Genomic DNA, 14,429 nt, shown 5'->3' on the forward strand with positions numbered 1-14,429 from the left:
GTTATAGTCTGTAACAGTGCTTCTTGCTCCAATATTTTACACTTCAGCCATTTAGATCTGTGTTTCCAAATTAAGGCATCACTTGTTCCCCTGAGGCTATTGGACCTAGATGTGTGAACTTATTATTTCCTGATGACAACACAGGACTATCAAGCTCACTACCTAATGCTTGCTCTGGCTTATGCTATAGCTGATGTGCTCCAATATCCACCAGTCCTGTAGTGAAAAAAAAAAAAAAAAAAAAGAAAAAGTATGATAAGGTCATATGTGAAAGAATCTTGGTGCCCCTGCAGAAGGCAGAGGAAATATTGTATATTAAAGGCCCTAATTTAATAAGAGGCAATGGAAGAAATAGAGAAGTAGAAACCATGTAGGAGTGCTTAAATTTCTGCTTCCACCAAGATCAGCTGCCCAAGTAATCAATTTGAACTTCTCTGCATTGCTCCTATTAGCTGTAGCTGTCTGTACTACAGCTTCCATCGCTGTGCAGAGATGGAGATTTGCCATCCTTCTGCAGTTTTTTAATTGGGGAGGTCCTTTTTCTTTTCTGTTCTATTTTCTGTCTCTTTCCCATCCTCTTTAGGAACTGAGAAGGATCAGAAACACTGTAATGGCTTCACATGGTGACCAGTCATTCCTATTTATAGTAGATATCGTCTGCATAGAATTAGTAGTCTGTGAAATTCCCACAAGGCAGGCACAGTTGAATAGACATAAAACTTGGTTTAAACAAATAAGCAGGTATTAAACAAACAATGGAATTTCCAGACAGCTATTTGAAATTATAAGGAATTGTTGGAATTTTGCCTGAACAGGTAAAGCAAATCAGCAGTAATTATATTTGCCTTGCCAGAGGGGTGAGGTGGCTTGGAGGTAGATAACTATGATACTTGAAACCATTTTTAAAGACATTGAGCTTGGCCGATTGCCATGGCTTGGAGAATCTGCAAATAATTGTCTGCGCTATTAACTAAATAGGGGTATACAGATTCATTTCTGCTGGGATTTTTTCTACAAAAATAATGTTTTGAGGCTTTGTAATGATATCCCAGTTGGAAGTTGGTTTCATGAGACACATTACTCATGAGAAAATGAAATCCCACATAGTTCAAGGGAATGCAAAACTGAAGAGCCCTGATCAGCAGAAGAAACCCAGCAGCCAAAAGTTTGAATTTGTCCCAGTGGTCACGGAGGCGTTCAGTAAACAGCTGCATCTTTTCCTTTCTGTTTATTCTGATTTATGTGGTTGTGTATTGGCTCCTGGAGAAGCCACCAGCACAACTGCAGGCAGTGATGTACAGTGGCAGATGAGTCTTGAAGAAGCCATTTAAGCAAATTGCAGTTTAGTTTTGCCTTCACTTGGATTTGGATGTTTTTCTGGACTCCTCGGCTTGCAAAACAGCGAGGCACTTCTCCAGGAGTAGGCTTAGCCTGCTGGTATTTCAGCTCTTCCCCTTCTGCTTGCAGTCACAACCAGGAAATGCAAAGGCATGTGGAAATGAAAGCCAATTAGAATGAAATTGTAACATCTGGGTTTGCTTTGGAGTCAATTCTTACTTTATCTGACATTCTCAATAGTCCTGTGCTAGCATAAGCGGCCTTGTGTTTGCAGTGCCACGTAAGCAATGTCAGAAGAATGCCTGAAACTATTATTTCACTATCAAGAGCCATTTTCTGTGGCCAGCATTAGCCTGAGCCCCAAAACCCGGTGTGTGCTCTGTTGACTGTGCCCCGACTTGCCTCCTATGGCAGAGGTGCCCGTGCCTGTGGTTGGACCTGCAGCCTCAGCAGCATCCGTGCACGGTTGGCTTACAGTTGTATGAAGCACTGCAGCGTCTAGCTGCTTGGGTGAGGGAGAAATGCGAGAGAGTAGGATTTTATGCAAAACTGGGGCCCAGCGTGGTATGCAGCAGGGTGGAGTGACTTTAAAAAAAATCTGTGTCAAAACCTTTGAGTGTAGCAGCGCTGTGCTCTGGGAGTGTTGTGTGCCACGAGGGGTTTTGCAGCATTGGTCCATTTGTAGTTATGAGTCAGCTGTCATGGCCAAATTACATATTCGTTAAAGAGTTAGGTGAATGAGCGGTGAATCGTGAGCCGCACAAATATTTGGAGCTACTAACATTCACGCGCTGTTATTTTTTCATAATAACAAGGACCCCAGGGAGGCCGAACTCTGACTACAGGAAATCTTGACAGAAAGTTCACAGCTTGGAGTAGCTGTATTTTTTTTTCCCCCACTGCAGTGAAAACAATTGATCTGCTGGATAAATGGCAGCAACACGGCTAGAACTGCTGCTTACAACTCCTTTAGAGCAAACAACAGCTCCCAGCACTGATCCTTGCCTGTCCCTGCAGCAGGAGAGCCGCTGCTCGGGTTTTCCTTTCTCCTCGGGGAGTGTGAGCGAGCCAGCGTTTGGGCACCCCGGGTGAGCAGATGAATGGGAGCTCGCCGTTCGTTCCCTCCTCGACACGCTGAGCAGCATGCCAGGCTGGGCTGCTGCGTCTGTGCGCGAGGACCCGCGCGCGTTAGAGCAGTGGCAGGTGTTAAATAGGAACAGATGTTAATATTGACAAACTGAAGTGGCTAAATGTGGAAATACAGCACTGCTGAGACGTGTGAAGTGAGGCAATGACCTTCACATGTTACGGATCTAGTCAATAAAAGGCAGCTCAGTGGGAGCGCGCGGATGCCGCGGGCAGGCCGGGACCGGGGCAGGCCCTGTGGCTGTGGTGACGGCACGGCACGGCCTGTCCCAGCTCGGCATGGGGTGGTGGCTCCTGGGGCAGGGCCCAGGGGAGGGCCTGTGCAAAAGAGGTGACGAACTCCAGAAAGCCCAGATTTCAGAGAACCTGTTTTTAGCGTCCAGTGACTGTATGAGCACTGCCTGTATTAGTGACTGTATTAGGGCCCTGCCTGTCCTCCCATGGCATTTCAGTGACACGGAAAATGAGGCAGCTCTGTTGAACACTATGTCCCTCCACTGCTTTGGCCTCTTTTATCCAGATTTTCTCTTTGTTTGTACAGATCAAGGATCCTGCTGTACAGTCTGTTCATACTGCCGTAGATCCTTCCACTAACTTATTTTCTGTCAGACCCCAAGGTGTTTAGGGTCAAAGCCTGCTTTTCTTGACTTTCACCAGGAACTTGAGTGGGACAAGGTTGTGATCTTTTGCTCCAGGGAACAACAGCAATTTCTGCTGCCATAGGTGGCATTATTTTAACACCTGGGTGAGAGGAAGGAGATATTTGCTGCATTAAAGGGAAATGGGTTCTGTGTTGAAGCTCCCCGGTATGCAGTCCATGCTCTGTACCTTCAAGAGGTATGCTTGAATGAATCCTCACCCTCATGCTCAGCAGCAGGAGCCCCACCAGCTTGTGTTGTGCATAGGCCACCTTAGATCTGGGGAAGCAACTCAGAGAGGTGAAAACTCCTTCATGTACCGCAAAGCATGTACTTTGTGCTTCTGCCCTGCAGGCCCAAACCAACAGCGGTCAGAGGGGAGGATTTCCTGATGGAGGGACACTTCCTATGACACATTTTTCCTAGGAAAGGCCTTTGAGTGGGATCCAGTGTCAAACCAGGTACAGAAGGAAGATCACACGCTGGCTGTGTTTCTCTGAGTTGGGCACTCGGTGAGATGGAGCAGGGCTGCATGGGGGAATTAATGCTCAGGGCATCCATCGGGGCCAACCAGCCTGACATGTTTTTAAATGGCATCAGCTCCCACATGCAGCAGCATGCATATAGATCACAGCCAGGAGACAGCGCAGTGATGTTCAGTGACAATATTAGTGGTGGAAATCAGCTTTAATTTTTCACTTTCCATTTCTTGGCAGATCAAAAGTGAATATGCACTGTCTTCATTAGCAAGGCAAATACCTCGGCGCTCGGGAACTTGTGCGATTCCCTTTCCTTCCAAAGTGCAAAGCAGTAGATAAGCAGACATCAAAGTGGTAACTGGTGATTTTTATGAAAGGATCCCAATCTTGACTGGAAGGCTCCTGCACTAGGCCCAATCCCACCTGACATCTGTCAGGTGGAAATATGGAAATGATGAGTTTTGCTCATGCTTGCTGATCTGAGCGGGATTCTTTGTATTAGCAGTGCTCAGGGGAAGGGCCCCACAACAGACCCGATGATTGCATTTTTGATTTGGAGATTAAATAACTATGGTAACTGGAGTTCAGCTTTATCCTGCTTAATTCCACTCCTCTCGAAACGAGGCATCTAGGCTCCCTTAAGTTCTTGCTCAGAACCCATCCCCTCGTCCCCTCCCAAAATACCTGGGTGAGGGGTGAATTGATGGGGGGTGAATAACCCATTGACTGGGCACGGAGCCTGAAGAGGTAGCTCAGACAAAATGTCTGTCCTTCAGATGCCACTGGTAGGCAACCTCGTCATTGCCCTTTGGTTCCCGGTCATGGGCAAGCAGGGCTTTTTGAGGCACACCCTCGGGGTTCTCTTTCCTAAACTAGTGCCAGGTTCATCTGATGTATGGAGCAGCCAACTGCAGTATTTCAGGAGCTGCTGGGGAGCCTCTGGGCAATCCTTGCTGTAAAGGAAGGAAACTGCAGCCACGCTGTCCCCGCTCACGAATCACAGTCCTCTGCTCAGTTAAAAGCGAAATAAAGCTGGTTAGGTTCAGCCAGCGGTGGGAAACTGCCTCCCTGAGGGGCAGTACATAGCAAAAGGGGTGATAACTTCTAAAACCTTTCCAGCTTTAAAAGTGCATCTATCCAAGCCTTTTGTCCCTGCCGTAGGCAAGGAAATTTGAATTTGCAGTCATGGTAGCCAGAACTGGCCAACTGTTTGTTTTGCTTTCCTGAGTTCACCTAACACCATACTTAAAAAAATCCCCCAGCCTGTTTGGAACTAGGTAAGCTAAAGCACATTAAAATGTTTGCCAGCATACCTTGGTCTCTGGGGTTAGGGGTGGCTGCATTTTTTTTTACCACACTTTGCTTTTCCTAAAAAGCTGCAGTGAAGGGGAAAGGTTTGCCTGGGTCCGGGGTACCAGCAGCCCCCAGGTGCTCCTGTGCTAAGTTTCCAATACAAGGTGTCTCCGCACCGCTATAGCTCTGTTTAAGTTGAACTCCCAGAACTGCTGAGATCACCAGAAATAAAAAGACCAGAGGATGAAAGCCTCTGTTCTTCCAGACCAACAGGAGTTCAAACTGGATGCATTTTTTTTTCAAGAATTACACAGACTCTGAGCTTTGATTAGCTTGCTTTGTATTTTTAGAGCAATAGAAGCAAGGTGATATCTGGCTTGGTATTTGGTAAGCCTATTTATTCTCATCAGAAGGTTTTAGCATTAACCTATAAGCATTGTAACTTTGTAATGTGATGACAGACAGCTTCAAACAGACAGAGGTCACTTTTCAAGGCTTTTAGCCTCTAGGAACCTACTGATTTTTAATAAGAATCACACAGCTAAATCTGTGCATATGGTTTTGAAATTCATTCCATAAAGCCAGAGTCTTTCCAAGCCTTTGTTTCAGCTAACATCATTACAAATACTTGAATGACTTTTGGAGATCATCTAGGATATATCTCCAGTCAAAATGAGTTAGATACAAATTGACATGTTCATGCATCTGGGAAAGTACTAGCTTTCCTTGGGTTTTATTGTTCTCTTTCATTTGTAATTAAATTATTTGCTCTAAAACTTGATTGGTATTGACAAAGAGCACATTTTCTCTTCACAGAATGCATTTTTTTCTTTTCTTTGTGAGTCAGACATGACAAATTTACCATTTTGATAATACCTGCATGCTTAATGTTAGCCCAGCTCACTTAAAGAGCACAGAGATACAGTCGGTCCCCCCTACTTGCCACTGGAGCCAGAGTTGCAGGCTTGACTTCCAGAGAGGGACCTAAATAAAAGGTTCTAATGGGGAACTTTTCATAGGAAGGCCTCCAATGCATTGGAGACAGAAGTGCATAAAATCCATCTCACTCTGGCAGATGCAGAACAACATTCTCAAAGCTCCTAAGGACCAAGGAGCCTAAGGTCTATTAGGTGAACGTTTGAAAGTTATCCAGCTTTGCTGCTGAAATGTAGGGCATTCATTTTCCTGGATCACTGAGCTAAATGATTTTCTTAACTCAGACCTAGGGGCAGCAACAAGGGCTCTTGACTCCCAGTCCAACACTCTAAATATTTCTCCTTTGTTAGGAACACAAGGGCTGCAAATAAATACACGCAAGCCCTTGATACAAAGAGGCATGTGGGGAAGGAGAGATATTCACACTGCCAAATATCACATAGTTAATTCAATTAAATAGTGTCTATATATAGCCAGTGGGGAGATTTAAGGACACGTTCCTCAAATTTGCTCTGAATTTCCCCCCGGAGAAGCCCTTCTATCTCCTGTTGCAGGGCTGAGGTGTCCCGAACCTTGCCCATCTTCCCTGAGCCCATGACTCAGCCTGGACAGTCTCTACCAGTCTTGCTTCACTTCTGTGGCAGGCTGTGCCTCAGCAAACTATTTCATTGACAGCTCTTGCCAAGGGAGTTGCTGATTACTGCCAGATGTAGATATTTCCTGCTGAAATTGCCACCTACTTCTAGCAACGAGGAGACCTGGTTGCCATCTTTTTGCTTCTGACATCTGCTCAAAAGACAAACTTTGGAGGCTGACACCAAGCTGAGAGTGCTTAAAGAGCTCTCAGAAACCTAGCCATGCTAAAGCTTTTCCCTTAATATGGTGAAATCGCCCTCACTGTAGTTATGTTCTACTTGGGAGGCTGGGGGTGTGGGCGGAGGGGAGGCACCCAAAGGAGGCTTCAAATTGGTCTTGCCCCAATGTGTGGGGTTTTGGAGGGATGGGTGTCTGCAGAGGGCTTGCTTGATGAGTAGGGCTAGCTCTCTGGGCTCCCCCTGGTTAGGGGCTTTGCATGTTGAAGCCCTAAAATGGGAGGCTAGTAAGTAGTTGATTATATGCCTACCTTTATTTCTCTTCCCTTGAATAATAAGGTTACATGCATTGTAGTCAAGAGGCTTTTTTTTTTTTTTTCCTTCTGTATTGGGCCTTGTTTTCTTATGCTTGGTGTCCCTCTGTTTTTGAAGGTCTCAGGTTCAAGTTTTCTGCCTGGGCTCTCCAGAGGTTTTGGTCACTTGCCCAACCAATGGCTCTCGTGAGCCTGTTCCTGTTAACGTTGTGCTTCCCCCTGTGCTCCCTGGCTTTGCTGAAACCAGGGAGCTGCTGGAGGGTCACGCGACTCAGCATGTGCCCTGGGTTCTGTGGTGCTTGATGCTAATGTGGTGCTAATTAACTTCACTTTGGGGAGCTTGTGTTTTGAGCAGAATCTAAAGCCTGTGGGTGCTGCTCCTGCGGGATGTTGGTGGTGTGGGGCAGGCAGTTGGGAAACAAGACACCAGCAGCTGACTTGTTCCAGGCTTTCTGTGACTATGCCCTGAAGACACGTAGAGCAGCCCTTTGAGGTGCTGCATCACCTGCACCAAACTCCTGCAACAGCGTTTCCAAACAAGAGTTTTCAGAATGAAACTTTTTTCCCCCCAAGAAATTAAACTTTTCTGTGAAGAAAGAAAACACTTTTTTGGAAGGTCTGCTTTTCACTTCTTAAATTTTTTATATCTATTCACATAATAGCTGAGCCATTCCTTTGTATTAATGTCTGCTTCATTGTGCCTGTTTCTCAACGGCACCAAATCTGTCTTATATTACACAGTAGGCCTTGTATTTTTTTTTAACTTTGCCTTTTAGAAGGTGGTTCATTTCTAGTGGCAGGTGTAACAAATTTGTTTCCATGCCAGGTCCGGCCCATAGCTCCTGATGATCCAGAGCTGGGCAGGATCAGGCTCTCCTCCTTCCTTCCTGGTGGGCTGTTGGTGCTACCCATCCCTTCCCCGTGAGAACTGATCACCCCTTGTGCTCATTTCAAAGTGACCCTCCTGAGGATCCCCAGGCAGCAGCCACTGCGGCAGCTCTGCTCCGTGACATTGATAAACCACAACATATTGTTTAACATATTGTTCCCAGTCCAACATATTGTTCGCATTCATCATGGAAGCAATCAGTACAGAGCATTTTATTGCAAACCTGTTTCCTGGTGCTCATCATTAGGTCATTAACCTTAACAATGTCAACATGTTCTCGGTATGCGGTTTAATTGGAGCGCAGTACAGAGCAGTTGCACAGGCTGTACCACATACAGGGGCACACAGCCTAAGAGTAATAGAAAAGCTGTACCAACAGGGCACTGATGCTAAATAAAGTCAAGTCTGGACAGGGGATGTAAATTAAAGTAGCTGCACTGAGGGGGACCCAAAGAATTTCTTGGTGGAAGCATAATTTCCTGCGAGCACCTGTGCCAGTTGAGGGCTTTAGTTCTATTGTGCCAAATTCCAGATACGGGTTTTGTAGATCTTTTTCCTTGGTGGCTTTGCCGTATCCAAGGAGAGAAAATGGACAGTCCAGTGTCTGTTACTACTCTGGTTTGCCAGTACTGGTGTTGGCAAGGTTTCCTTCTGAGAGTGCTTGCTAAAGGGGCAAACCTCATGGCTCCTGGGTCCGGCTCATCCAGGCTATGTGGTGCCAAGAGAGAAGTTCAAGGAGCAGTGCCGTTTTGCAGAGGAGGCTGGCAGGAAGAAGCAGATTCTTCAGAAAAAATGACCTGATTTATATACTGAACGTCAGGGGAAGATCTGTTTTCTGCAAAGGCTTGCTCAGTTGGTTATAAAGTATTGTTTCTCCATACAAACCTTGCTTGGTCACTGTGAGGTTATCAGGACAGCACCATTTTGTTAGTGTAGATGGTCAGACCCTTCAGAGAAGGGCTTGTCTCTTCCATGTGCTGGCAACCCCCTCACAGAGGCCAGGCCTGGCACTGGCACCTGGATCTTCTCACAGTGCTTTTGAGTGCTAATAACCTGTGGCTTGGATGTTGAAGTTGAAATTTAAGGGATCCATGGGATGTCAACTTCCATCTCCTGTTGGTTTTCGTTAGGTATACGTGAACGTATCAGCCTCAAGTTCTGCTGGTTTCTGATTGCCCTGCTGCAGTACGTAGGTGGTGTCTAATTAAGCAGCGTGCATATGCATGTGAAAAAAGCATCACTTTCCTCACTGCTTCAAGTGAAACCACAGATTGCTTATCACTGTGAAGCTGAGGGCTGTGTTTGCTGTGCTATAGAAAAGGAAAAGATGTGGCAGGAAAAGCACAAATGAAAGGCAGGTTGTTAGGGTGGATCTCAGGATGAGCAGCATCTCCACGTTGCTTCCGTTCCTCTTTCTTTGCTGCCTCCTTTCCTATAAAGCAAAATGCCCATTTCCTACCAACCTGGCCTATTTCTACTTTTTTTTTTTCCTTAGCATTGAGCACTGCATTAACTTGACAGGAAAGTCCAAAGGTCTGATTGACACCCTGTTTCTTCCCCATTACAAAATAAACTAATTTCTTTAGCTTCGCACAATATTCTTCTGAAAACAGCTATTGATCTGCACAAGTCTCTAGACTGGGTAATCAATATCCACCAGTTTGGGGGAAATAAATAAATAAACAAAGGACAGAAAATGATGGATGAGAATACCATTGAGTGCTTTTTGAACTGATGCTGTGTTCAGATCACTCAGCTGCTGAAAGAATGGGCTGGGTTTGTTTTGTAGCAGCGAAATGATGTCAAAGCTTTCAGATTCCCATCTTCGAACTAGCCTGTAGTCATTAGGTGTTACCAAATGCTTTCAGACCAGTGGTACTTTCCAGGCTGACTTCTGTATCTGAATTGAAGAAGACAATAGCTTACAAAGAGGGGGAGAGGCTCCCCTTTCTCCCACTGCAGCATTTATAAATCAGGCGTACTGGCTTGCTGTGTGTATGTCTCAGCCTGTCTGCATGGATCAGTCAGAGCCAGGGCTGGAGCGTGAAGGGGAAGACTTCACCGATGGGGAGGCACTGGAGTCCTTCAGTCCTGGAGATCCAGAGAAGCTGGTGCCTTAATCTTCCTCTAATTTTACTGTACACCTCACGCAGAACTCACAGAAAGCATGTTTGGTCCCTAAAATGCAGCAGAAGTGGGAGGACCATCCTTTGTTCCTCGCTGGCCAAAAGCAGTTCCAACGCTGTGAGCACTGCGAGGCTGCGATCTGAGGGTGTCTGGAGGAGGGCGTGAGCTGCTCTGACCCACGGTGCTGCGAGCTCTTTCCGTCCTCAGCCTACTCTTCTGTTCCTTTGGCACACTCAAGCCCTTCTAGGGACCGATTATCTTTCTTTACACCAACAATCAGAGGGCCACGTCCCAGCAAACCATCGCACTGCAGCCGACAAAGCCAGTCTGAGCAGTACCTGAGCTCTCTCTGGAGCAGCAGACCCGAGCAGTAGTGCTCTGTAATGTATGCAGGTCTTCCAGCTGATGAAGAAACAGGTGCAGTTCAGATGCTGTTTCAAGCAAATGAGAACGGACAAGGAGAGGAGGGACAAATGTATTTATCAGGCTGTATAACCTGTTGAAGTAAGACAGGAAGGTGACCTTATTTTGAAAGCTAGTAAAGTGCCAGAAGAGTTTGGAAAACTTGATGGAAATGGAGAGGAAATCAGGCCATGCTTTCAAAGGAATGCCTTTTTTCTCTCCCCATCCACTGAATGTAGTTTCTTGAATAGGATTTAGCTGTCACTTCCTGAATGCTCTGTGAGCAGCTGGTCTGATGTTTTCTGTTTATTAGCAAGGATCAAATGGGGTGAGCGCAGCCGTGGTGTAGCTGGGAAAGGGAGAAGGAGCTTGAAGCTGTTGCCGGCTGCAGCGGGGATGACAGCCTCTTGTCCTCCTCAGTCGATCCACACGCTGCTCAGAGCAGTCCTGGTTGGCCGGGTGAGCACACCAGGAGCATCGTGTGTCTGCGTGAGGCAGGAGGTCAGGAGCACACAGAGAGCCAGGATGCTGGTAATGTTTTGTGGCAATGGAGGATCCTCTCCCTGGGAAGGTGCATGGCCAGCGTGGGCAGCTACAGCGAGTTTTTCTGTGCTTTGAGGGGGAAAATAGTGTCTCTATAAGATAATCTAATGTCAGTCTTGCTGTATGATCTATTCTTTAGAGTAAGCGTTTTCTCTGGTCTTCTCTGTTAAGAATTTGTGGTGTAACTTTGTAGAATTACACTGGTTTTGTGCGTTACTTCTTATTTGGATCCTTTGAGATGGATCTTTTAGGTTCCCATAAATTCCTCATCTCTTTCTGTTGTAATTAAACAACTCTCAGTGGTCAGAGTAGATCTGTGAGCATGAGGAAGCCTGTCAAATCAATACGAATCGTTGCCAGACATAAGCCTAACAAGCCTGACCAGGATGTACAAAGGGGCCCTCTGTCATTTAAAGAAATAAACAGGAGGCAGAGAACTTAATTCAGCTCAATCAGCTGCTAAGCCTGCCCTGACAGCCGGCCTTCAGAGACACCTTCCCCCTGCTCCAGCATTTAGCTGAATCAGCACTTTCCCCTGTTACCCTCGGAGAAGTCTGGCTTCCCATGTGTATCAGCAGAGGAATAGGAAGGACGGACAGACTGCAGTGCTGGAGCAACCACGGCTTGAGGGTACAGCACAGAGGGGATTTGGGGACTGGTAGGTGCTTGAAGGGGAGGCAACCATTTGAGTTGAATGAATCCTGGCAAAGGTCTGTGCATGCCATCAGTTCCCAAGACAGATGTTTTGAAAGAAAGTAGAAGTAATAAGGGAAAAAGAGCTGGTCACGTGGCTGATGCCTGCTAGGAGGAAGAGAAGGGATCCAGCAGGAGATGGAAATTGAGAAGGTAAATGACTTAACAGTGGAGGAAACAGCAGCAAGACGGGAGTCAGCAACTCGAGTTCTGCCTCTGGGTCCTTCCCTGCCCTTGGCCAAGATGATCAAGCTGAGTAAACGTTTGCTAGCTTAAAGGGCAAAGGAGTGACTTCAGGCACTTAATTCTAGATACTGAAGCTTGAAAATGAAGTCCTACCACCATCCAGATCCCCTAAGAGAAAACATGTTGTCTGAGTGCCGTCCCCATGCTGCTTCTCATCCTGGTGTGGTGTGATTTGTTTCCCACTAAGCCATGCTCAAAATACACCTAGACAAGGGCTGAAACCTGCAGTTCAAGTAAGTCCTGGGCCAACCATTGTAACTAATGTCTTTTAGAAGGACTGCAGTTTAGTCCTAATGGCTGTTATCAACCCCACAGGTAGGCACCACAGGGAGTCCAATGGTTCGAGTGCCTCAGTTTGCCTAGCTGTGTGCTGAGGCAGCTGCACAAAGTCTCATAGTCTTGGGGTCAGGGATGCAGGTCAGACCTCACTTCAATTTCTCCATCCCAGACACAACCCAATCCCATTTCAGGTTGGCCAATTGTGTAGTCCTAGATTAGGTGAAATATCTATACATTGCAGGTGCAGGAGGAGCACAGCTGGCCATTTTGATTTGTATATGTTTATGTAAATGCCTCATAAAATATCCCCCATTGGGACAAGCCAAAGTCACGCATCATAAAAATCAGCTTCTGTAATGGCTTCTTTACAACAGCATTTGCCAAGGTAGTGAAAAAAATATGCCTGTGTTTATAGGAAATTAATTTCTGCCCCTTCAGTGATCAGCCCTGAGCAAGCAGAAGACTGAATTATCCCAGTTGCTTCTCTCTGGCAGAGAGAACTGCTCTTTGGAGCCTCCTGCAGTGTACTCTGGTGGGGATGTTTAATCAGAAAACCTCTAAGCAGCGAGGCCCCAGTTCAGCAAGCCCTGTGCTCATGCAGCAAGCCGTCCTTCTGCAGCAAAGCGCTTAATCACACCCTTAATTTTACACCTGTGCTCAGGCTCACAGTACCTGTCTGGATTCAGGAAGGTGGGTACATCTTTTGCTGAAGGACGGATTTTTGCCTTTGGGCTTAAATTAGCATACAAAGAAGGAGATGCCTTAAGAGGCAGATCAGCAAGGTTATTTAAAACATAAAACAACCCAAGCATGACAAGAGCTACCAGGGGAGGAAGATTTCTAAGTGCCAGTAGATGGTGCTCTGCAAGCTCCCTGTATGGGTGGGCTGAAGCCCACACTGATCCGTTTTGTGCACCACCCCAAAAACCTTACGGTTTATTGCAGAGAAGGTCTTTGTGACCTTGTTAGGAGCGAACCTAAGGGACTTCTGCAGAAAGCAGATGGATTTTGTTAGTGTCTTTAGCTGAGTGTTGGCCTCCAGGTAGGATTTTTGTAGCAAGAATGTAGCTGCTCAATCCTGTGGATGAACCAAGCCTGTGCGACATAATCCTATAGGGCTTCTTCTGAAGAGCTGGAAAGAGCGGGTGAAATCCTTGCTCAAAGTGAAGTTGGCTGGAATATTTGGATATTGTTGGATATAGTTGGATATTTAATTATTGGATAAGTTGGATATTTAATTATTCTAACATCCTGGGTCTTGCTGCAGCAGGCAGATCCACCTTTAGGACAACTCCTGCATCTGCTCCAGGTATCAGCATTGCTCCCTGGACAAGCTGGTCCCTCCTGGCTTGGTGGTTGCAGAGAAGCCCTTCTGCACCCAGGGTGGCCTGGTGCAGAGCAGGGTGTGCACGTGAAGATCCGTTGCGTGAAGCAAGCAAACACCCGTGTGGTTCCTGGCAGTGGAAGAATGGCTTGCATCTGTCCCCTTGTAGCCAAAGATTAAGCCTGGAAGATATAAAGAGCAGTAGATATGGGCAGCTGTTCAAATTAAGTGTTTTGTCTATATGTATCCACCCCACGGTGTGTGTTAAATCTAGCTCTGGCCGTTGCAGTTCATCTAAGCGAGTCGATGAAAGAGAAGTCTGTTTTCTTGCACATCCCCCTTAAATTTTGAGGAGTTTCCCTGACACAGTGATGCATAGTTATAGGCTCAGTAAAAGTTGGAATGATTTATGGCTTACACACTGTAAATCAATAAAAAGAATCACAGACATTGACAGTACGTTCACAGCCCATTTCTTTAAATGGAAGGCACTTTTCTATCTTTCCTGTTTCAGCCTAGTTGGTGCACAGGAGGTTCCTGCCACTAACAAAGTGCTAAGAGAGTCTTTATAAAGCTTGTAAAACCTACATCTTATGTAATACCTCTCCTTACATGCCCTTCCTTGATGCACTGTCGTTACCCAGTCTAAAAGTACCATGTCCTCCACCCTGGGTTATTAGATTGCCTTCTCCTGTGAACAGAAAACTGTATTAAAAACCTGTTGTGTTTTTTTTTGTTTTTGTTTTTTTTTTTTTTAAGGCACTCCAGGCCAGTGTGCTAACCTCTGATTTTCCAGCCTCGGTGTAAATCCTGATGAAAGTGTGCGTGGTTGGCGTGCCTTAGCGTGAGATGGGTTGTGCTGAGCGCCCAGCGAGTCCGGGCTGCAGCCAGTGGGGCTCTCCTGGCCAGCAAGGAGGTAATGCTGCCTGTGCTTTTCAGGTGCTGCAGGATGGATTTCAAGGGTGCTGTT

General features: G+C 46.3%; 1 protein-coding gene across 1 annotated transcript in view; it reads left to right on the forward strand.

Moving 5' to 3' along the window:
- The window catches only part of LOC310884554 (uncharacterized protein), a 465,563-nt gene that overhangs the window by 394,033 nt on the left and 57,101 nt on the right, over positions 1 to 14,429 (forward strand). Inside the window, exon 8 of the mRNA XM_083806495.1 lies at positions 14,219 to 14,375. The gene's annotated coding sequence lies outside the window, so the exon portion shown is untranslated. The remainder of the gene's footprint in view (positions 1 to 14,218; positions 14,376 to 14,429) is intronic.

The sequence above is a fragment of the Anser anser genome, assembly GCF_964211835.1.
Source record: "Anser anser genome assembly, chromosome: 20".
NCBI lineage: Eukaryota > Metazoa > Chordata > Aves > Anseriformes > Anatidae > Anser > Anser anser.